This window comes from Acomys russatus, chromosome 7, assembly GCF_903995435.1.
Source record: "Acomys russatus chromosome 7, mAcoRus1.1, whole genome shotgun sequence".
NCBI lineage: Eukaryota > Metazoa > Chordata > Mammalia > Rodentia > Muridae > Acomys > Acomys russatus.
The window spans coordinates 57,780,733-57,804,888 of record NC_067143.1 but is presented as its reverse complement, the minus strand read 5'-3'; the positions used below and the strand labels follow the sequence as shown (position 1 = coordinate 57,804,888).

General features: G+C 48.5%; 1 protein-coding gene across 1 annotated transcript in view; it reads right to left on the bottom strand.

The window, feature by feature from the left end:
- Ppfibp2 (PPFIA binding protein 2) overlaps positions 1-23,729 on the bottom strand; it is a 147,216-nt gene extending 123,487 nt beyond the window's left edge. The window contains exon 1 of the mRNA XM_051149173.1: positions 23,420-23,729. The gene's annotated coding sequence lies outside the window, so the exon portion shown is untranslated. The remainder of the gene's footprint in view (positions 1-23,419) is intronic.
- Between the last annotated feature and the right edge of the window lie 427 nt (positions 23,730-24,156).

Genomic DNA, 24,156 nt, shown 5'->3' with positions numbered 1-24,156 from the left:
GCATTCCCAGCCACTCCTTAAAGGGTGAGTGAGTTCCAAGAGATTGCTATGGACTTTAGTACTGCATGCAAGCCAGCTCTACAGAGCACACTGGGAGGACTACTTTGGCTTTCTGGAAGTTCCATTTAAGACGTAGTCCCACTCCCATCACACGGCCTTGCCACCCCACCACCAACCTTGTTTGGCATAGCCTAACCCAGATGCTTCCACTTAGCACATACCCAAATACTTCAGCCTTGCTCACCAAACCACAGCCCTCTAAACAAAAACCATAATCCAACACCATGTAACAGCAGCAGCTCAGTCACACAGGGCAACATCCTCCTCTACAGGGCACAAAGAGCATCCCAGGGCACCAAGACTTTACCTCCAAGTGCCACAAAGCCAGACTTCTGGCATTGCTTTCCCTAGGTATTGGGAACAGGACTGACATCTCCTCCTCATTAAAATGTGAGCTATTTAGGACAGACACCACCACCAGCCCTGTAGGGCTGAACCAACTCCACTGAGTACAGTCCAGCCAGGAAACCAGCGTCTGGAATGGCTCATACCCAGGCAGCACATCTGACCCTAGAGGGAGGAGCGCTGAGAAGGGGGTGACGTTTCCCTTCATTTGGTTATTTAATATCTCCAATTGGCATTTTCACCTTCCTCTGACCACTCCTTCCTCCAAGTCTGCTCCTGGCATTCTGCTCAGCACCAAGCTGGCCATGTCTCATCCAAAGATAATTAATTGATTCAGAGTAGGAGTGGGCAGTGAGGTTGGAGTGCAGACCTCTGGAAAAAGTAAGACGGGGAGCCAAGCATCACGTGGATAGCAGAACATCACAGCCTCCCATCAATCTGCCCCTTAGTCATATCAAAGGATGAGCTGATCTGTCTCCACACTGAGGGAAGAGCCCTAGTAGCCACTGCGAGAACTTGACAACCACTGAGAGAACTTTGTAAAAGGCAAAAGGTTTATTCAATCTGAAGAGAATGGAGGGTTCCTTGCTTGCTGCTCAGAGCCTCAGAAAATGAAAAGTAAAAATGTCCATGTAGCCGGGCATGGTAGCACACTCCTTTAATCCCAGCACTCGGGAGGCAGAGGCAGGCGGATCGCTGTGAGTTCGAGGCCAGCCTGGTCTACAAAGTGAGTCCAGGATGGCCAAGGCTACACAGAGAAACCCTGTCTCAAAAAACCAAAAAAAAAAAAAAAGTCCATGTGGTGGCTGAGTGGAAAAGGACCAGGAACAACTCAGAACAGCGCCCTGATCAGCCAGGTCCCAGGGCATCCCGTGGCTGTTCCCAATGCATCACAATGAGGGCAAATGACTTCCTGAGCAATTTCCACCTGCCTGTAAAGACCGCCTTCTGGGAGCTCACAGCAGGCTTCCTGCCTCCCAGGAGTGAATACACTTTGTCTGCATTCTCTCATTAGTGAGGAGTACATTACAATTATCAGCTCTGTTTTGCAAAGTCTGCAACAGGAGACCAGACAAGGTAACAGCAGGTGAAGCTGAGGCCAGCCTGGGCCAGCCAGAGAACAACCTCACCTCCACTCACCTCCTCAACTTGTCTTTCAGGCAAGCGCAGCCATGATGGGAGCACTTGGAAACCACCTACTCTTCCCAGGAGTAGTGTAGGAGGGTGCAAAGAGGAAGAGGAAGCGCAGTCCGTGGTGGTGGTGGTAAAGCCTTAGCTGGAGTTAGCCTGCCCAGGTGAAAACTCCACCTCAGCCACTCAAGCTCCGTGACAGCATCCTCATGCCCCATCCCCACCTCGTGTCTTTTGCATGCTGTCTCCTCAACCTAACGGTCCCTTTCTCCAGTCTCTATAAAATATCATTGAAAATTATCCTTTCAATGTTCACACTATTCTATACTCTGCATGACACCATCCAAACCATCTCTGCTGAACCTGCAACAGGCACTCACTGCTGCATTTAATGTTTCACGTTGCCGAGGAAACGGCCAATGGAAGAAGACTGGCATCCTCTCTTGCGTGGCTATGTATGTGACTGGTGAGCATGAGAGAAGGAACAGAGCATGGACAGATCTGTCCTGCCCTTCCTCTCTCCTTAGGGATATATTAATGAGGGAAGTGGCCTGTCTCTGGAAGAGACTACATTTATATACACCTGCACTAGAGGTGGGCGTGTTAATTCTGCTAAAGGATGCATAGGAATCCTATGGCCACGTTCTCTATAAATAACTCCATCAGGTATAAAGCAGATAGCTTAGTCTTGCCTCTAACTCCTGGTCTTACTTTTCAACTGTTGCCAATTTAAATTGCATTAACAATTCACATATCTCAAGTGAAGCCCACCCATCCAGTGAAGGACAAAGCAACAGTATTCATAGAATTATTTGTCCCCAGTATGGCACTTGGTGACTGATACACCATCTTCAAGGGTAGAAAGGAGCACTCTCAGTAGCTACCAATGGTGACATACTCACCTTCCCCACGTACTCTATCTGGGAGCTCCACTCCTCAGAATCCTGAAGTTGATGCTGTAATTCATTTTCCCAAGTAGGGCAATACAAAATAAGGTGGTCTGGGAGGAAAGGCATCTGGGTTGTGGCCGCTGGACAATGCCTGCCAGAGTGGATTATCTCTCAGTGTCTGGAGTTTTAATAAGCCTTGTCAGGTCTGTCAGTGTGAATCAGGTCCTCACCAACATGAACATTCCATGGCACATTCGGGGTGTCGTACCCAACAGACTGCCCTCCCAGAAGTGCTTATCTCCATTTTCTCCCCAACTCCACACACCTGCCACCATGGTACGCAAACCCTTACACTCCACTGTGAGGTATGTGTCTCCTCGGGCCTAGAAGCCACCTTTCAAAAGAAGAATGCTCACTTTTCTTCTCACTGCAGCAAACACACACATGCACAAATACACATTTACACACTCAAGTCACCTTCGGGGAGGAACACGTGGATATGATGCCATTATATTGACCAAGAAGCTTGATTCAGAGAAAAGCTTCTAATTGAATACTTTCCCCAAGTCCATCTCAAAAACCATTCTGGAAAAAATAATACCAGCAAGAGGTAGTGAAGCCAGGTGATAGGTAGGCAGATCTAGTAGGGCCATTCCTTCAAGTCTGTGGACATCAGAATTTTATTTTAAATAATAAACTGTTAAAGAGTCCACCGTCTAAGGCTCTGGGATTTTTTTTGGGGGGGGGCGGTGGGGGGAAGTGTGAGGTTAGTACGTAGGATTCTACCTTCTCTTCCAGAAGAAAGGAGATCTGATGGCTCTCTTGGCTCTAGCAGTGCCATTCAGAGAGCCCTGAGTAAGTTCTACATCCAACCCTCCCTCCCCTCATCCTGTCTCAGACAGACTGCCAAAGCTGCCTCCTCTGGGCTTCTGAATGCATCCTTTCCAGGGCAGTAGGACATGGCTCATGGAGCTGCTCCCCAACCTTCCACTGCTGGCCCCCATCTACTTGCCATGAAAAGAAAAGGCCTCGTTTTGTAGCCTAGCAAAGGTCCTCCACCATCAGGTGTACTATCACCAAACAGTGAGTCCCAAACACAACAGAATTCTCCTTACTTCTGAAAGACATAAAGGTTTTCTTGTCAAAGAGCATGGAGCTCCGTTGGTGGAGTGCTTGCCTAGCATGCACTCGACTTTGTGGTTCTGTCCCCAGCACCATTTAAACAAGGCGTAGTGGTATAAGACTGCAATCCCAGCATTCAGGTGGATGCAGGAGGATCAGAAGTTTAAGGTCACCCACTGCTAATGCAGTGAGTTTAACGCCAGTATAGGATTCAGGAGATATCGCATTGTTTGCTTGTTTGCTTGTTTATTTTAATAGGAAAAAAATATGACCATCTACAGAAAGCCTTTCCTATCTTCCCATTTACTACTCTAAGCACTTTCTCCATCCCTATTTCAAACTCTCCCCTAAGGCCTTATACAAATGCACCAGGGGCCTTCCTAACACTTACACCTGGTCCCAGTCCCCAGGGATGCTGGATGCCTCCAGTCTTTGTCCCTGCCCCACCCAGAACCCATGTTCATCATCAGAGCTATTTACACTGCTCTTAAGAATGGCAGTAACTGACCCGGGCATGGTTGCGCACACGTTTAATCCCAGCACTCGGGAGGCAGAGGCAGGCGGATCACTGTGCGTTCGAGGGCAATCTGGTCTACAAAGTGAGTCTGGGATGGCCAAGGCTAACACAGAGAGACCTTGTCTCGAAAAAACAAAACAAAAAAAGAATGGCAGTAGTTTATGTTTTGATGTATTTGTCCCCACTTCTGAACTGAGTGACTTAAGAGTGGGGATTATATTCCATTCATCTTTCTTTCTAAGAGCCCAGGGAAGAGCATGGCACAAATGGCCACTCAGTAAATGTCTACGCATCTTGGAGATACAGAGCAGTATTTTGTTCGGCATTCTGAAATAAGGGCTGGGCGTCAGACAATAATGGCCTCTCCCTCCCAGCTTTCTCCCTTCTCCCTGACTTCCAAAGGCGATGGCTGTACTACCATTGAGCAGAGCCCAGTAGTGCTTGCGTCTGGCCCGGACAAACAACAGGCAAATGATAGATGCAGCTGTGTTCCCGAAGGACCAACCAGAGCAGAGGATATGGCTTACCCTGGCAGATAATAATGCCAGGCCTTTTTCCTCGTCTCATTAGCTTAGAATGCTAAACAGCGAGAAAAAACCAGGTCTGAAAAAATTGGCATGCTCTCTTTATTATCTAGCGTATTCGGGGCCTGTGTATAACTAGAAGCTACAGCAGCTACCTCCTACAAGCCTCTCTAGCTGTCGATGGGGGCTGGAAACCCCAGAATTTGGCATTCACAAAATGCATACTAATTGAATCACTCAAAATTTATTTATTTGAACCTTTATCTTAGCATTTGTTGAACAACTTAATTCTGACTTAAAGCAATGGCTTTCCTTTTGCATTCAAGAAAGAAAAGGAGTGCTGTGTGGTGAGTGCTGTGCTGTGATACTGTGCGGTGATGCTGTGCGGAGATGCTGTGCGGTGATGCTGTGGGGTGATGGTGTGGGGTGATGCTGTGCGGTGATGGTGTGCGGTGATGGTGTGAGGTGATGCTGTGAGGTGATGCTGTGGGGTGATGGTGTGAGGTGATGCTGTGGGGTGATGCTGTGCGGTGATGCTGTGAGGTGATGCTGTGCGGTGATGCTGTGCGGAGATGCTGTGAGGTGATGCTGTGCGGTGATGCTGTGGGGTGATGCTGTGCGGTGAGGCTGTGGGGTGATGCTGTGCGGTGATGCTGTGCGGTGATGCTGTGGGGTGATGGTGTGGGGTGATGCTGTGCGGTGATGCTGTGGGGTGATGCTGTGCGGTGATGCTGTGCGGTGATGCTGTGGGGTGATGCTGTGCGGTGATGCTGTGGGGTGATGCTGTGCGGTGATGCTGTGGGGTGATGCTGTGCGGTGATGCTGTGCGGTGATGCTGTGCGGTGATGGTGTGAGGTGATGCTGTGAGGTGATGCTGTGCGGTGATGCTGTGGGGTGATGGTGTGCGGTGATGCTGTGCGGTGATGCTGTGCGGTGATGCTGTGCGGTGATGCTGTGCGGAGATGCTGTGCGGTGATGGTGTGGGGTGATGCTGTGAGGTGATGCTGTGAGGTGATGCTGTGAGGTGATGCTGTGCGGAGATGCTGTGCGGAGATGCTGTGAGGTGATGCTGTGCGGTGATGCTGTGGGGTGATGGTGTGCGGTGATGCTGTGCGGTGATGCTGTGCGGTGATGGTGTGGGGTGATGCTGTGAGGTGATGCTGTGGGGTGATGCTGTGAGGTGATGCTGTGGGGTGATGCTGTGCGGTGATGCTGTGCGGAGATGCTGTGCGGTGATGGTGTGGGGTGATGCTGTGAGGTGATGCTGTGAGGTGATGCTGTGAGGTGATGCTGTGCGGTGATGCTGTGCGGAGATGCTGTGAGGTGATGCTGTGCGGTGATGCTGTGGGGTGATGGTGTGCGGTGATGCTGTGCGGTGATGCTGTGGGGTGATGCTGTGCGGTGATGGTGTGCGGTGATGGTGTGGGGTGATGCTGTGAGGTGATGCTGTGGGGTGATGCTGTGCGGTGATGCTGTGAGGTGATGCTGTGCGGTGAGGCTGTGCGGTGAGGCTGTGGGGTGATGCTGTGGGGTGATGCTGTGCGGTGATGGTGTGAGGTGATGGTGTGGGGTGATGCTGTGCGGTGATGCTGTGCGGTGATGCTGTGCGGAGATGCTGTGCGGTGAGGCTGTGGGGTGATGCTGTGCGGTGATGCTGTGCGGTGAGGCTGTGGGGTGATGCTGTGCGGTGATGCTGTGCGGTGAGGCTGTGGGGTGAGGCTGTGCGGTGAGGCTGTGGGGTGATGCTGTGGGGTGATGCTGTGGGGTGATGCTGTGCGGTGAGGCTGTGCGGAGATGCTGTGCGGTGAGGCTGTGCGGTGAGGCTGTGGGGTGAGGCTGTGGGGTGATGCTGTGCGGTGAGGCTGTGGGGTGATGGTGTGAGGTGATGCTGTGGGGTGATGCTGTGCGGTGATGCTGTGCGGAGATGCTGTGCGGTGAGGCTGTGCGGTGATGCTGTGCGGTGATGCTGTGCGGTGATGCTGTGCGGTGATGCTGTGCGGAGATGCTGTGTGGTGATGCTGTGCGGAGATGCTGTGCGGTGAGGCTGTGGGGTGATGCTGTGCGGTGAGGCTGTGCGGTGAGGCTGTGCAGCATTTGTTTACAGCTCTAGAAACTGCAAAGACTGAGACATAACGATGGATTAAGGAGACACAGAGGAACTGTGTCTGGGATGTAAGCGGAGGAAGGAATGGGATATCTAGAATGCTATCTTCCAGGCATTACATGGCCTTTGCATTCTTGGGCCCATAGCAGTGGTGACCACCTGCACAAGCTTGGCCCAAGCACCACCTTATCATAAAGGGGGAAGAGAGATTTATGATACGCCACCCCCACACCTCTCCTTGAGGATATGCCAGCAGTTAATGGGTACTAGGGTGGAGGGGCTCACATGGCATCAACCCTCCCTAGGTAGCTAATGATTGCTAGGAGAAGGCAGGGACCTTTTCTTCAGTGGTGTAGCCAATTGTAAGGTTTCCAGCTCCTGTAACCATGCTTCTGTAAGCGACCTCAATGAAATTCATGAAGTCACCAAAGAGGAAAAGATATCATAGAAGGGTATAGAGATACTTTTTCTGGAAATGTTCTTTGAAACACACCTTTACAAATTAAACTTTCTCCCAACGTGTAACCTAGTTAATAATGTACTTTGAGATTATTTATAACTATATTCTCATTTTGCTGACATACTGGGGACACCGCTTGTCCAGGACTCACTTTTAAGAAAAGCAACATAATCAGTCTTCCTAGGCTTTCAATTCCTAATGTAATCAACTCCTACAAGCTAAACTAAATGCATGGCTCTGTTCTAATGCTGTTCCCTATGTCTCCTTCATGACCCACTCATGCCCTTGACTCAGAACAGTGTGTGTGTGGTAACAAAACCTAAGAACACTCACTACAAGCAGTTAGGAATTGAAAGCAAGTCCCCCACAACTGTGGGCGTAGACTGATAACATCTGACTGGGACTGTGTCCCTTATGAGTCAATAGAGTCAGAAAAACAGTATTTTGCCTTATAAGAATCCTGCAAAATACTGATTAAGACAAAAGTTCATCATTCCTTCTAGAGACCATAGTTGCTGCGCAGTTCAGTACAGTAGACAGACTTTGTTTGGGGAATCAGAACTCATCAGAACAAATCAGGCTGAGGTTCAATCTTGGGTAAAAGACACCAAGGTTAGTTCCTTTTCCTTTATGCTGCTCTGCATGAGAGGGAGAGCATATAACAAGTGAGAAGCAGGTCAGTGGGAGTGGAAGAGGGGACAATATAGAATAAATAGGGGATGAATACAATCAAATACATTTTATATATTATATACATATAAAAATGTCATATTGAAATCCAATTATGTATAACTAATTTATTCTAATAAAAAAACAAGCATCAGAAGAAGACCAAAGGTTGGAGAGATGGATCAGAGGTTAAGAGCACTGGCTGCTCTTCCAAAGGTCCTGAGTTCAATTCCTTGAAACCACTTGGTGGCTCACAACCATCTATAATGAGATCTAGTGCTCTCTTCTGGTGTGCATGCAGGCAAAACACTGTGTATGCATGATAAATAAATAAACCTTAAAAAAAAAAGATCAAAGTCGATAGACTTCCAGATTCAGCCTGCGATACGACTCAGGCTCTTGCTTCTGTCAGAGGAAAAGATGGCTTCCTCACCACCAGCTTGGGCTTCCTGGGAGCCATGAAGACACTGCAGGACTCACCACTGTCGGACAGTCCCAGTGGGAAGGGGAAGCCTAGGCCCTGAATGTTCCCAGATGAGTCGCTGGACAAGGTCAGTCAAGCTTCTGCCACCGGTTGGTCTAAGCCTATCTTCTTTGTCAGAATCAGGTAAGCGCCTCTCTGTCCTTCATGGTGACACTGAGACTTGCTTGCTGTGGATTCTAAAAGCACCTTGTTAGGACCTCAACTGTGGTTCCAAATTTTTCAAGTTGAAATCCTGACTCCCATGTCTTGTATTTGGAATGTGACTGTATTTGGAAGTAAGATCATAAAAGAGATAATTACTTTATAGTGAGACCTAGTCAGATATAAGGGGAGTTCTTTGAAGAAGCTAAAACACTATGTAGAAGAGAAAGGCCATGTGAAGGCGCTGCTAGAAGACAGCTACCTATAATCCAAGGAGATTGGTGCCCAAGAACCAACCCTGATCTTGAGCTTTTAGCAACCTTAATTGTGGGAATCACTTGAGGCCCCTGATTTCTGATTTTCTTAGTTTGGCAACCCAGGCGAACTCAGGACCACTCTCCCCTTCAATTTTGCATACATACTCAGGAAAGCCCACGTGAAGAAGCCTACCCTGCAGCTGGTGGTGTTTCCATCTCTCTCAGTCCAAGGGAGACTTCTGCTTTACATTCCTACATTAAATATCCAAGTGTAAGTGTTTCTTAATATTCATCTGTATTCTTTGTGAGTCAGCTCTTGGGTGAATTGCACGTAGGGACTAAGACCATGTAATAAGAACAAGGAGGAGACCATTAGACCTGCAGAAACAGCAGCTATCAAGCTGCATTCACGAAACCAACAGCCCTGGGCCCAGACATCTTTGCTTCAGCCCAGTGCAACAGCTCCTGCATATGATTAGGGGGCAGTAGGGCCTGTCCCCTAACCTTTAGTTGGCCAATCACAAGACACCTGTCACTTAGATCACTTTCCAGCCTGTGAGCTCTTAGGCCAGAGGGTAATTTGGGGACTTTCCCAACAGTAGGGTGCCACAAATCCCCTCCTTGCTCATGTGCCACTGCAGACCAAAGAAAGGCCTGAGCTAGTCAGGTTTCTACCGCTGTGACAAACACTACACCCAAAGGCAACCTGAAGAGAAAAGGGTTGATCTCATCTTTCAGAAAAAGCAAGGCAGGAACCTGGAAGCAGGACTGAAAGCAGAGACCATGGTGGAATGCTGCTTACAGGCTTTCTCCCTGTGGCTTGCTCAGCTACCTTTCTTACATTAACCAGGCCCTCCTGCCTAGGGATGGCACTGCCCACGGTGGGCCAGGCCCTCTTACATTAGTTAACAATTAAGAAAATGACCCACAGATATGCCCACAGGTTGATCTTTGAGAGGCAATTCCTCCATCAACTCCTCTCATCCCAGATAGCCCTAGTTGATGTCGAATTGACAAAACCAACCAGCCCGTCTCTGTGGGCCCACACAGTCTCATTTTTCACAGGGAGATAAAAATGTTTTACAACCTCCATTTTTTTTCCCCTCTTCTCTCACACACCCGGGTCTTTAATCCCCAACAGAAGACACATCATCCCGTTCCTCAGAGTCAAAGGAAGAAGTGAAAGGTATGGGGGCCCCTGTAGTTTGACTCAAAGGGGTCATATCAGGACATACAAATCCCAGGTTCCCCTATACCACCCCAACTCACCCAGAGCCTCTGGAAATTCCTTTGTTATCAAGTAGAGATGGGCTTTCCCTCCTCCAGGATAAGAGGAGTGGGTACAGAAGATGAAGGCCAACTCTGCCTCTGCCCGAGTCACCATGGCAGTGTCACCTCTGCCTGAGTTGCCATGGCAGTGTCACCATAAGTTGGACAGGTAGCAGCTTATCAACAACACAGACCTATTTCTAGTAGTCTGAAGATGGGGAGTCCAAGCCAGGGGAGATACGGTGTCCAGTGAAGGACTACTGCAGTTTCTAGCTGTGCATGCACAGGGTGTGAAGGACTAGATTCCTTTCCCAGGTCCCCTTTAAAAGGGCCCCATTCATGAGGGCTCAACTCCCACATGTAATCATCTCTCAGAGCCCCACTTTATACCATTACATCGGGAGTTAGGGTTTCAGGAAATTAATATGGATGAGGGGAACATATTCAGGTCATAACAAAGTTGGACAAGTAACTAAATGCTGGCTCTGCTAAGTTTTGTTTGGCCTTTATCTCAGGAAATATCCATCAAGCTCTCAGGTTATTGTATCCTGGGGATGCTATCACACCTGCTTCACACAAGGCTGGACACTGTGATAAGAAGGAGGACAGAGGGCTGGAGAGATGGCTCACTGGCTGCTCTTCCAAAGGTCCTGAGTTCAATTCCCAGCAAACACATGGTGGCTCACAACCAACTATAATGAGATCTGGTGCCGTCTTCTGGCCTGCAGGCATAGATGTACATGTAAGCAAAACATTGTATACAAAATAAATAAATAAATCTTTAAGACACAAAAAAAAAAGAAAGAAAAAGAAAAGAAAAGAAAGAGGGTAGAATAAGCCAATCAGACTCAGTGCCTGGCCCAGTAAATCGGCAACACCTGCCTCACCTCACTCAGTGAACACATTCTTACTGCTTTATTCCAGAAGATGGATTTGGCCAAGACTCTATGTGACCTAAAGATGTGGAGTCAGAGTGCATCCTTGACTCCCTTTGAGAAGGGCCATATACCTCCAGGTCAGCCCCAACATAAGTGGACACTGAGGGCACCAGAGTTCAAATACTGTGCATGTGTCCTCAATTTTCTGTGTCTTTCTAACAGTATCAGACAGAAAAACAGCAAAGCCATGGCCTTCCTGAGCCTAAGTCTCTCACAGATCACATGTTTACACTCACAGATCACATGTCTGCCCTCACAGATCACGTCTGCTCTCACAGATCACATGTCTGCTCTCACAGATCACATGTCCGCCCTCACAGATCACATGTCTGCCCTCACAGATCACGTCTGATCTCACAGATCACATATTTACACTCACAGATCACATGTCTGCTCTCACATATCACATGTCCACTCTCACAGATCATGTGTTTACACTCACAGATCACATGTCCACTGTTACAACCTGGCCCTTTGCTCAGCAGAGACTAGGCAGCTAATTCTGCCCAGGGAACGTAGGAAGGGCAGGTTTATGATGCTCAGGGTCCACTTGGGGACTGACTTGACCGAGAAGTCACAGCCAGGGGAAAGGACTTGAAGGTAGCCCTTATGGAAGCTAAAGCAGAAGCGGGCTCTGTAGACTTAGGCCTTTCCCCAAAGGCCCTCATCACATTTCCAGCTAGCTTCAGTCTTGACACAGCGGGACCTCTGTCCTGTACCCTGGTATCAAGAGTGCTCAGATCAAGTCCAGTGATGACTTTGAGGAGAAGACAACCAAGTGGAAGCAGCTTCCTAGAAGCCCCATAAACGCAGTTGGTGGATGCCAGTACTCTGAGTGGACATCAGTACCACATACGGACTCGGTCCAGGGACTAGGCAGACACATGTCACTTAACAGAATTGATGGCATACTTTTCTCACATACCTTAAAGGACTCTCTTCATCGACCCCATTCCTCATTCATCTGCCGCTTTATCTAAAACTGTCTCCTAAACGTAGGCACCCTGACACTTGAGTGCTGGACTGTGACAGTGGGGCACCCCTCAACGCTTGTCAAGTGCTTCAGTTTGGTGGGTGGGACATGGAGGATGTGGAGATTCTCCCTCCCCAAGAAGTAGCCCCTTAACCAGAGACCTCAGGTCACTGAGGCCTAGGCACTACCAAGTCCTCTGGATACAAACCGTCACTGGTTTAACAGCCTCCGCCCCTGATCTCAGACATTCTGAGCTGATGGACACCTCATACTGGCTCACACAGAAGACAGAGCAAAGACTGGGGTCCTGAGCGGCAGGAGGCACACCATGCTGGAGAGACAATCAAGACCAGGGCAGACCTACTTAGTGATCAGCACCAGCTGGCTCTCCAGCAGACCGAATCAGAAAGATCCCTGACTTGACCCGACAGCTCCCACCAGCGCCCACCTGTGCAGAGCCCGAACATGCCACACGTGGGAACAATGCTGTCCTTCCATACAGGGATCCTGGCACCCACGCCAAACCTCTGCTTGGGCAAGCTCTGAGCAAACGCTTACCACATTGTATTAGCCACGCTCCTCCACCCCCGCAGCTTCTCCTGGGTCACTGCCCAGGTCGTCCTGACTCTCCCCCTCACTATGCCCATCCAGCCCACTCCAGAGCACCATTCTTGCTAAACATCCCAGGGTCCTAAGATGATGGAGCTGTTGCAAATGATGAAGTAGCTAAAGCTAAGATGCCTTTTATATACATTGAGTCTATCAGGGTCACCACGCCCTATTTTTAGCATATTTTCTTGGGTAAGGGAAAAATAGAACTAGGAATCCAGAAATTATCTATAGTAGGAAGGGATTAATAGTTTATCTAATACCTTTAAAAAAACAGCCATGTAGGCACTGGAGAGTTGCCTCGACAATTCAGAGAACCTGCTGCTCATACATAGACCTGAGTTTTGAGTTCTAGCAGTTCCATGGTGGCTCATAGTTCCTACCCCACCATAATCTCGTCTCACCCCCATTTACCTGTACCCAGTAACCCTAGGTCTGAGAGATCTGAAGTCCTCTTCTGGGCTCAGAAGGTACCAGACACACGTGTGGTGCACATACATACATGTAGGCCCTTACCCATACATGCACATTCAGACTCACGCACACATGCACATGCACCTTAAAAACAAAACAAAAACAAAAGAACAGCAATGTGTCCCTATTTTTGAGCTCTGTTAACTAGAACGGGAATATGCTTGTGACAATCTAGCCACAGCTATCAAGCGTCTCTGAAGATCAGCATGGTCAGGCACGTGCTGACTTCACCATCTTCCTGCCTTGTCATCATTAAGTAGGGGAAAAGTCTTCAGTACAATTGACTGCTTGACCTGAACCCTAAATGTGGTGGCAAGGGTAGAAACAAGATGCACTTAGGGTCAGAACGAGCAAGCCTAAATGTGAGCCAGTCACTCACCATGTAGAGCACCTTGGGAAAAATCACACGTCCTGTCAGTTTCCTGCAGAATTCAGGCTTCAGAGGCTGCCAGTGAAGTTTATTTAAATGTGCACAAACCCTTGGCTCAATGCTCAGGCGTGGAGGGTGCTGACTAAATGATGACAGTCTGTCTCTGGTGCTCTACCTAACTTGATGACTCCTGGGTCAACCTAGGCATTGGCCGTTTTCTACCCAGTTAAGTTCCAGCTCTTAAATTCTGAGCAGGGACATGACCTACTCAGCCAGAACTCCCACTAGGCCTGCAGAGAATGGTATGAAAATTATCTAGCGACTGAAATAGTATGGCTAGAGGACCTAGAAATTATCCTCTACCCCTGTTCCTTCAAGGGTGGGAGTTTCCCTAGACCCGGTAGATTGGTTCCTACTCAGCCATGCTCCCTCCCTGCCCTCCATCCAGCCCAGGCTATCATGCCCCTTGGCCATCCACAGGGCTTAACCACAGCACACCCCACCCAAAACCTCAGCTTACTTGTATAAGGCCCTGGTGACCACAGCCTTTCCCTGCCTGCTCTTGGCAACGGAACCTCACTGTGGCCCAGGCTGCATTAAGTCAGACTTTTCAGTGCTCCTGCCATTACCCAGGAATCCAGGGCCTTGGATCAAATTTTCCCCTTACCCATCTACACCTGTTATGTACTCTACTTTAGCAAGGGAAGGCTTCCTCCTTATTTCTTGAACTCAGTTTCCTCAATTATGCCTCTGGTTTGTTTGTTTGTTTGTTTGTTTTTGTTTTTGTTTTCAAGACAGAGTTTCTCTGCGTAGCCTCGCTTTGTAGACCAGGCTGGCACATAGCCTTGGCTGTCATGGGCTCACAGCGATCCACCAGCCTCTGCCTCTGGAATGCTAGGATTAAGGGCATGATACACCCTGCAATTTGCTTTGTTTTGTTTTGTTTTTTGAGACAGGGTTTCTCTGTAGCCCTGGTTATAGATTTCAGGTTGGCCTTGAAATCTCTGAGATCCGATGGCCTCTGCCTTCTGACTGCTAGGATTAAAGGCAGGAACTGCTTAATTCATAGCATTTGATTGGCCAAGGATCCCTGTATTCAGTCTTCTCTCATACCAAAGCTTCCAGCTGCCCAGTATATGCAAGTCTGGGCAAAACATGGTAGCTGCCTCATTCACCTGTGTTTCATCCCTATGTGCTGTTGTCTCTTCTGCATGACAAGAGCACTAATTTTGCAACATTTTAGGGGGTCCCCTCCAACTTGTCTCCATGTGACAAGTTGGGTAAATGCAAGGAAAGTTCCCCTCTGCTTCTATTAATGAAGCCAAGCTAATTTACATGGGCTTTTTCACACACAAACTGATTTTGGGAGCCTAGGGACAGGACTTTGTCCTGGCCCAGCCACGTCTTACTGAGCAGAGCTCTGTGTGTTTCCCTTGTCCAGTATGCTGATGACCAACCATCAGAGATTGGCCTCTACGGATTCCACTGTACACTGTCCTCCTGGACTTCCTGCTCCCCTGCACCATGGCTGTCCTTTCTATGTCACACCTGCTACTTCCCTCTTGAAAATTCAGGATAAGAAGGTAAACTGCAGCCTGGCTTGGTAGCGCAGGCCTGTAATCTCAGCACTCAGGGGTCTGAGGCAGGTGGACTGATGTGAGTTTGAGGCCAACCTGGTCTACAAACTGAGTCCAGGACAGCCAAGGCTACACAGAGAAACCCTGTCTCAAAAAAAAAAAACCAAAAACAAAACAAAACAAAACAAAAAAAAAAAAGGAGGAAGAGAAGGAGGAGGAGGAAAAGTGCAAGGCTACTTCATGATGTGAACCACATCTTGACAAAATGTTTTTCTCAGGCCTCTTGAGAAAGGAAAAAATAATGATAGTACCATTTGCTGACTGTCTACACCATGCCAAGCACTGTAGCCAACAGTGATTGCATCATCTCATTTACTCTTCACAACAACCAGATGAGGTGGGGCCTCTATTAACATTTCACCAATTGACACATGAGAAACTTAAAAAAAATCAGAAAGGTGAGCAGACGTCCTCAAAGTTGCAGCCTTGAACCTGCGCAGCACAGGGACTCAGATGGAGAACTGTTTGATTCATAGCACTGCCAAGGTCTTCAAAGAAAAGGCAGCCCAAGCCTCATGATGGAGAAAACAAACTGTCTGCCATAAAGGAATGACAGGGTGGGGAGAGCAGGAGGAGGTGCAGGTTTCCTCCTTTGCAGAAGCAGGACAATAATCTGTGTTGTTCCCTCCCCCTTAAGCCCCACCACCCCAGCACCTCACCCCACCCCACCACCCCCACCCCGGCCCCGCAGTGAGCTCGCATGGTGAAAACCTAGACAAGACACACAGGGATGTTGTTGCTGTTACCAGGTAAGCAGAGTCGCATTGAAGAACCAGATGTCTTAGTGGGGGTGTGGGAGGAGCTTATGTAATAAAACCTTTTCAGGACATCCAGTCAAGGTCAGGTGCCAAGAACTATTCCTTTGCTCTGGCAAAATGCTGAGTGAGCAAAACTTGTCATTTCTTACCGAGATCACAATTTAACTTCTCTCCTTCCTGCATGCCAATGCACTCTCCCCTAGCTCCCTTCCCCCTCGCTGCCCCTACCCGCTCACAGAAATTGGGGTTTGGGAAAAGTTTAATGCTACACACCCCAGCTTGCCTGAGGCAGTCCCACCATGCCTGCCTTCCTAATGCCAAATCTAGGAAGCAGAGAGGAGACCCCCAGGGCTTGCTAGCCAGCCAGCCTAGTCTACGCAGCGCAGGAGAACCAAGGAGAGGCCTTGTCTCAAAATGACAAAGTGCTAGCTAGCATCAAAGGTGTGTGCCACCATGCCTGGCTAGAAAAACAAAGTGGATGGCTCCTAAGGAAAGAAACCCAAGGCTGACCTCTGGCCCCTACATGCACCTGCACACACATGAACACATACAGAGACAAATTATTCATATTGCAATATTTAAAGGTAAATCTATTACTCTGGAGCCTTCAAAAATCTGTTTGCCAGAGATGGGGGCACTAGGTGGAAGTATACACAAACTCTTGAGTTGGAACCCCGGCATGGCGTTCTGCCTCATGCCATAAGACCTTTGTCACACATATCAAGCCAGCTGTCCCAGCCTCGCTCCTCTGGAGGAAGCTTTTTGGGAGGCCTCACTATCCCTCTGTTGCCTCCACTAAGCAGTCCCGTACTGAGATCAACTGAGGACTTGCTTTTACCAAGCATCTCTGCATCTTTCTACCAAATGCAAGCTGGAGACATTTGTTAAGAAGCCGTTTGGAACTCTGATCTACCCAATGAACAGGACATTCTCCACAGTTACGTGGAGAGCGGGGACTAAATCTGACATGAACTCTGGTGCCCCATATTTGACCACCTCCCCTTGGTGGGGAGGCCTGGTGGCACTCAAAGAAATGAATAAGCAGGCTGCCAAGATGAGACTTGATAGCCTATGACCATATAGTGGGGGAGGAGGTCCCCCTTGGTCTTAAACCTAGGGGAGGGGAATAGAGTGAAAGTGGGAGGGAGGAACGGGAGGATAACAATTGAGTTGTAATCTGAATAAATTAATTAAATTTTTTTTAAAAAGAAGAAGAAGTCATTTGGAGACAGAAGAGGTGGCTTATCAGTCAAGAGCACACACTGCTCTTGCAAAGGACCCGAGTTCAATTTCCAACACCCATGCCACTGCACTCACAGCTGTCACTCTAGCTCCCAGGGAACCTGACACCAGTAACCTCCAAACGGCACTTACACTCACATGCACATACCCACATGTAACACACAATTAAAAGACAAAAAAAAAAAAAAAAAAAAAAATTACGGGAAGGAGGGGAGCAAGGGCTCACTTCTTGGGACAGCTTGTGCGGTCACAGGAGCAGGCCTTCAGCTGAGAGAGATCCTGGTAAGCCCGGGACGCCAGGCTGCATGTGCACTGGGAAATTACATCTTCACCGTGGAGAGGGAGGGAGGCACTCTGACTAGTCTTGCTAAACACCCTCAGGCAGTCAACAGGGCTCTGAGCAATCCCCATGAAAGCAAAGAAATCCTAGGATTTCGATAACTGCCTCCCCTTTGAAATTGTTATCTCTGGGAAGAGGCAGTTAGACTTAAAGAGTAGCCCTTGGGAATTCTGCAACAGTGGCAAGGCCAAGCATTCCACAGTCGCCTGAACTAACTAATCTCTGTTAATGGCTTCTCCTCCTACCTTACATCTGCATAAGTCATTCCTAAGCCTGGGGCAACCCTAGTCTGCTGTCTGTGACTGTCCCTGCTACTTTAACATGGGTGAGCAGGCTCAAGCACATATTTAAGTCTCATTAGGATTGCATGACAAGGATACTAACTCAACCTCAGAACAAGGTGAGGCAGAAGAAACAGGCAAGAAAATGCCAGGACGGCTAGACAAGCTCACCTTCAAAGTCAGTTCCCAGCACAGCTGAATTACTGCTTGGGTTTGCCAAGTGATTAATTCCAGCTGTTTCATATACATTAGCCTATCCAGTTCTGTTTTAGGGGCTATCCAGAACCTCTCTCCTGAGGTCCACGACAAAGGCAAGACTGTCCTGGGAAGCCAGCAGCCGGGAAGCCTGGCTGGTCAGAGAAGTGCCAAAGGGATGGGTGAGGAGGAACTTCTGACCCCAGAGCCACCAACTCTCTCATAGGTAGCAGACAAGGTCCTCTTCGCATTTATCGCTCAGTCAGCACAATCTCCACCCTTCTGAGGACAGAAAGGCCTTAAAAGACTGGGTTGCTCCCCCCAGCTAGCTATCATTCCCAACACCTTCCCCTCTTTCCTCTCCCTACTCAATCACTACCGTGGCAGCATCTTATGGAATGTTCAATGTGTCCCCAACATTTGTCTGGGAGAGAAGAGAGCGTTGGGTCCTTAGAATAGACATTTCCAATGAATTGGTGAAGTGTTTAATGGTCACACTCCCAGAAAAACCTGACCGTGCACAAGGAGCACACTGAGAACAGAGCTCTGATACCACAGAAAGCACTGTTCTACCTGAGCAGCCCCACCTATGGAAAGGGCTTGGGGGGGGGGGGGCGGGAGGCGGACCTCCAGAGTCTTCAGGCCTTACTGGTGTTGGCTGCCAGTCAACATTTGCCCTGTATGGTTCCAGCTTCCCTGTTCTGTTCTACAGACTGAATCCCCCAGCCTGGTCCAATGCCTGTTTTCACTGGCCAATGGGATCTCCAACTGGACCTTCAGGCAGCTCTCCTGTGGCCAAACAGCATGGGTGCTACAGATGATATGAGACAGAAGCCAAGAGGCTAGGAAGCCTGGATCTGCACCTGAGAATGGGATGACTTTGGGCATACTACTTTGGGCTTTGCCATCCTCTTGGGAAAAATTATAAAGAGTAAGCAGGAAGCTACCCAAGGTTCTTCTGACTTTAAAATGTACCACCACCCTCTTTCCCATCTCTCTTCTAAGAAGTCCCTCAGTGGCCCCACACCTACTCACAATCACCTCATTCTGACAGTCAGCTTACAGGAAGACTCTTTTCTCTCCCTCAATTCCAGTCAGTTATTTTGTGACTAGTGTACTTCTCCGTTGCTATTGTCATTGCCTTGGTTAGGGACCTAAGAGTCTCCTATGGGTTACTCCAATAACATGTCTTTGTAAGTAGTCCCTCTAGTCTACACTTCGCAGCCCAGAAGCCTCCTGAAAACAAACTTGCACAGAGCCTTTCCATATTACTCATAGCTTTCAATTGTCATCAGTACCAAAAAAAAAAAAAAAAAAAAAAAAAAATCTAGATGTGTTTTACCATTCCACTAAGTAGCTAAGACTACAAGTGTGTGTGTCGTCACACAAGTCAAGATTTTGATGCTTTAGCTCCAACCTTCAGGGCCTTCCACCATCTTTTCTACCTTCCCAGACTCCTCCTGTCTTTCCTCTCCAAATGCCCTCATGATATATGGCCATTTCCACGGAATTGAAACACTTCCTCCCGAAGGGAACAGAGAGACTCATACAAACCAGGAAGCTGGTGAATCTTACCTAGCGGGTACTTGGAAGTCTCAGTAAGTTGGGATGTTACAGGACACACAAGAGCCCTCCCCGAGTTACAAAAGCAACAAACAATTGCTGGAGAAGAGAAACGACCCGGCCATGTTGCCTGCAAGTTGAGCAAGGAGCTTCAGGGGTGCAGCTTTCCTGCATTCTCACCCACTCGAAGAGACGTAGCTGTCGACAGTCACCCACGCTCCTGCCACTCATAAACCCATTGGTTTGCCAGGCTAGGCTTGGGTGTAATCATTTCTTGAGTGTGTCACCAGAGTCTTATCTGGGTTGAATAGACATTTGCTCATGTCTCCCCAGGAAAGTCATACAACCCCCCCCACACCCCATAATTCTACCCATTGAGCCATTCTTCCTTGAGCCTGCCCTTCCTGTTTTTAACTCTGTTCCCATTCCTTCCCTCACAAAACAACCTGTTCCCGTCCCTCTTTACAGAAGCAAAAGCTGCCAGCCAGCACAGGACCCACATGCATGCGAAACGCTGGCTGGTATCTGCTAAGTACTGGGCCTCACACAAAAGCCAATGTAGCTATAGCAGCTCAGAGTATGGACAGAGAGATGGACGGAATATGGCAGAGAACAGACTCTATTGTAGCTCATGTATGGTATTAGTGGAAAATGTGAAATGATTTGAGAGTGAGGGGGTGTCTAGGGTTTTCACCCATGTTACACAGCGGAGACAACTGTACCTTCAGGAAGAGGACAGTGTGACGGTTGTCACATCTTGGATAGAGATACACAATCTTAGTCAGTGTTTGAATATTGTATCTATTCTGTGTGTATTCACTCTTCTCTTAGATAGCATTGAGGGACTCACCAGGGGATTTTAAGCAGAAAAGGGCTGTGAATGAATGTGTACTGCCCATTCATGATGAAGCAAAAAGTAATGTCCAAACATTATAATCTAAGAGACATACATTCTTCAGACAGACAGGAGCAAAACTCCTCAGTTTGGACAACAGTGGCGATGGAGTTAGAAAAAGAATTAGTCTGAAAGTCACAAGGATGTTATAGTTCATCTTATCAGAAAGGCAGTTTTGGGTTTTTGTTGTTGTTGTTGTTGTTTGAGACAGGGTTTCTCTGTGTAGCCTTGGCTCCAGGCTGGCCTCGATCTCACAATGACCTGCCTGCCTCTGCCTCCCAAATGCTGGGATTAAAGGCTTGCGCCACCACACCTGGCTGGAAAGGTAGTCTTATCCTACCTGTGTCTACAGATGTGTTCCAGACATGTACAGATGTGTACAAGATAACTATACAACATGGGAGGTAACAAAAGGCATCATGTGCTTGGCTCTCACGTGCATAAATGTGCGTGGAGACACAGAGAGGAAATGAAAGCAAGAATTACCAAGGAGTACCAAAACAATGACAGTAAGGTCCAGAGAAATGCTCACTTTGCCTCAGACAAAGCTCAGAGTCTGAATGGCCCTGGAAGGCTGAGGCCTTCTGGAGAGCTCCACAGAAAGCTCACCAACGTTGCTTTAGGGTACCCATCTCCTACAAGGCTTTTTATCACAAATATTAAAGATAATAGCAGCCCCTAAGGAGAGCCATTAGGCCCAACAAACTGCCCTTTAAGACTTTATAGGGGACAGAGCTCACCTTCCCTAGACTCCAAAAGTAAACACATATAGGTGCTTTCAAGCACAAAGCAAGATACTAGGACAACAAAGGGCAAAGGAAGTAGAATTCCTCAGAGGAAGGAGGAAGCAAGAAGAATAGTGACTCAGGAAAACCCAAGCCCAGAGTTTTAGCTTTAGTTTTGGTGTAGTTGTGCACACTGAAGGGTGACTGTCATATCTTACATGGAGGCATACAGTCTGTGAGGCTTGATAAATGTTTAACGTGTGCCACCTGTTGTGCTTATTTCCATTCTTTCTCCTAATATTTTGTACTAAGAGCTTGGCCAGACGATTGGAAACAAGAACAAATCACAAACAGATTTGTATCTCAAGGGAATAAAAAAAAAAAAACCTTATGGACAAGTACAAATCACCTGCTGATGAGCCTTAGTGAAGTAGCGCGGCTATCCTTGCATCCAAAACGGAAGTAGAAATCTCCAGGAACTGTTCCTTTTCCCAGTGTCTTATTCTGCCCAATCAATATAAAGGCTGACACCTCCCATTTCCAGAGACTCAGTATTGCTAGAGTCACTCTCATTACAGTTACCCGAATTGGTCTGCCAGCTGTGGTCCTCCAAGCACTGCCAAGCCCAGGAGCCTATCCACCTGGCTGTCAGCAGAGACATCTGGAAAACTCTGTAAGAGTGCCTGGGACCTACTTTACCTGGAAGTTTCTGAAACTCCCCAGGCAATTCGAAGGTTTGTACATCACTGCTTTGTGTTCTTGACAGGAGAGAGATGGGTTAGAAAGGTAGAATGTAGGATTCCACCCATGAGGTACAGAGTCAAAATCCACATTGACGAGCGTCAGGTGATTGTCATGCGCCTGTCTGAAGAGGGCTGCTCTAAACTATCAGCTGACCACTCATGCCACAAATGTTTACTGGATTCCTCTGTCAGGCTGGGAGTTGGGAAGGTCAAAGTTTAAGGTCTCTCTACCTTTGCTAAGGTCAGCTGATCACAAGTCAGTCTCTGCTTAGCGTCCCCTGCATTGACACCCACAGCCTTGCCCTCACGTTAGGGGCCGGCTGGGACCATTGGTTTTGCTTTGTCTACCAATCAGGCCAGGAAACAAGGAGGGCCAGTAGCCATTTCTTGGAGCCAGACTGAGATTGCATTATTTAACCTTTTCTATGGCCCAGGTCACCCCTAAACATCTTCCGGAGAGGTCCTTCACACAGACTGCTCCTTAAAACTATCCCAGATTTTCCTTATTTTGATAGGGAAAAAAAAAAAAAAAAAAACAGAATTTCTGCAAGCTTGTACCAACCTTCTGCTATTTATCTCTTACTCTTATGCGTATCTTTTACATTAGCCACTTACTCTTAAAATCACAGCACATCTGCCTTAGTTACCAAAACACAGAAGGTAGCATTGAACCTGTCTCAACCAGAAACAATAAACTAAAACTGGCCATCATCAAATCTCAAAGGAATACGCTAATATGTGATATAAGGGATGGCGGTAGGGGGTGTTGCTCAGTGGTAGAGCACTTGCCTAGCTAGCATTCACAAAGTCCTAAATCAGATCACTGGTCCCCATCGCCACTACCCTTAAAATGCCAAATGAAAATAACAGCAAAAGACTTTAAAGTCACTTAAATGAGTATAAATAAGCTGGTTCTCTCAAGATGAAGAAAGGCCTAATTAATTAGGTCTGTGGTTGATGAGCATTTATCTACATGCATGGCAATCTTATAAACACTACAGTCTGCAGTATAACCGTGTAAAGACCATGAGAGATGAAGACAGAATAAGACCAAAGAATGGAGAGTAAGACAGCTCTATAATCAAATATCTCAATGGATATAGGAACTGGATGCCTATTTGAATCCTATCTGAACCTTGGAAGTTCTAGTCTTTAAACATATAACCTTATTTTCAGCGGAGGGAAAACTATGGGTCTGGCCTCAGGATGAAAGGAAGGAGGAGGATCCACTTTTTAAAATAGAAGCACCCCCACACCCTAATGCCGCTCTACAGCTAGCTACACCATGCCTTGAGCCTATGGAAAGTGTTGTATTTAGCAATTAGTGTACAGAACTGCTCCTCGCCTAGGCGCTCCAGACCAAGGCTTGACGGGACAGAGATTAACCTGAGCGAACGGTCCTCAACTTCCTCACCACCTTGACGCAGCTGCTGCTCTCATGGGGCACCAGGCTCGGATTAAATTGCCCGAACTCTGCGATATCAGAACATCACGGTATCTCGGGGACCACTTTACCACCTGTAGAAGCGCGGGGCTGGTGGCACATTTTCTCAATCTCCCAGCTAAATAAGGGAGTCACTAAGTCTTGAAAATATTCGGAGGTCTAAAGTCCCATAGACCGCCAACTACCCATGTGGTCCTTGAATCTGGGGGCACTCAGTTCCCCGGATAGCGGTGAGCCGGGTCTGGGAGAGCCCACTAACCTGGATGCTGGAACGCAGCTTCCCTCCTGGAGGCTCAGGTGTGCGGGTCGCTCCCGTGTCCCTCTCACTTTCCAACATAAGAGCCGAGAACCCAGCGACAGGCCACCGGCACACGGACCAACTGCCAGCCAAGTGGCCGACCCGCCAGCACCGACCCGGTTCGGCTCCCACGTGATGGGGGCGGGGACCCCAGAGAGGCTTGTCCTGGAGTGTGGCTCTCTGGCTGCTGGGGCCTTCCCCTAAGGACCGCCCTTCTGCCACCCCTCCTCCTTCTCGAGCACCGCTTTGGCCGGCGAGGACCCAAGAGCCACAGTTCCAGTTCCACAGGGACTGGCCTGGTCAGCCCCGCCCCCAGGCAGCGCTCGCGTGCGGGCTCAAACTCCGCCCCTCCCAGGAGACCACGCCCCTCCCTGGATCGAACCCGCTGTTTGTACCTCGGACTCTCTCACCCTTCCGGGCACAGGGTCCCCGAGGCACTTTCCTTGTGCCCAACTGTGCTCAGGTCTCCTGAGCTTCTGTAATCTGTCAGCATTGCTCCCAGGACGCGGAAAGAGACCGCATGGATGCAGGACACTTGTGCGGAGAATTGCAGAGAGGAGCACCGAAAACCACACACACACACGCGCGCGCGCGCACGCACACACACACACCACACCAAACCCCACCCCACACACACCATACACACACAAACACACACACGCCACACACACACACCACCACACACCGCACACACACAC